Genomic DNA, 816 nt, shown 5'->3' with positions numbered 1-816 from the left:
AAAAAAAAAAAAAAGAAGCATTTTACAAAACCAAAACTGAGACAATAATCATGAGACCACAGGATGATCAAGACTGCTTAATCATGTACACTTCTCATTGCCTGCCCAAATTGTTTTCTCTATAATGGCAAAGTTTGTAACTATCCCAAAGATGTGCTCAGATATTTAATTTTTTTTTCTTTCCAAAGTGTATATTTTATATAAAGTTCATTCTTGACTCTTCATCATTCCTTTCTGTTTGCTTTCTTCAGGACCAGTGCCTAAACTTTTTATGTTAGAATTCCTAAATTGGGCCTCTGCCTTAGATTCTGGTTATATGATCACATTCTCTTGAAGTATCTTATCTCTGCAAACATTCACTGTTGATTTAAAGTGAGAACTTCCACTTCATTTCCAGGTCAAGCACCACCCTAGTTTTGAAGATTAAAACAGGAGCCTTAGAAATATCTTTTCACTGGGACTGATAAATGGAACATCTATGAAATGAATCCACATGTCCCAAGAAAGAAGGAGGGAAGAACAGGAGCACATAGCTTAGATTTGGACATGAGTATGAACAGTTTGGAAAGAGGGTAGGAAAACATAAGGCCTCTTGGGGATTTCACACATATTTGTATGTCAGAAGCAAAATGAGTTTGGAGGCATTTGTTATAATCCAGCTAAACCATTTGACTTTTTTATTTTATACAAAACGTAAAAGCCTGATTCCTAGTAATGACACTAAATTACAAAGCAGAATCTTAAGAACTCAGAATATTAGGCAATATCTCCAAAAACGTCAAGATTTTCACCAATATCACACCTACATCAATGAAG

At 34.4% G+C, this 816-nt stretch overlaps 1 protein-coding gene across 2 annotated transcripts in view; it reads right to left on the bottom strand.

Annotated features, from left to right (window-relative positions):
• LOC116072319 (phospholipid scramblase 1-like) overlaps positions 1 to 816 on the bottom strand; it is a 54,965-nt gene that overhangs the window by 53,221 nt on the left and 928 nt on the right. The window lies entirely within an intron of this gene.

This window comes from Mastomys coucha, unplaced genomic scaffold (genome assembly GCF_008632895.1).
Source record: "Mastomys coucha isolate ucsf_1 unplaced genomic scaffold, UCSF_Mcou_1 pScaffold23, whole genome shotgun sequence".
In the NCBI taxonomy this organism is placed as follows: domain Eukaryota; kingdom Metazoa; phylum Chordata; class Mammalia; order Rodentia; family Muridae; genus Mastomys; species Mastomys coucha.
This window is presented reverse-complemented; position numbering and strand designations above follow the sequence as displayed.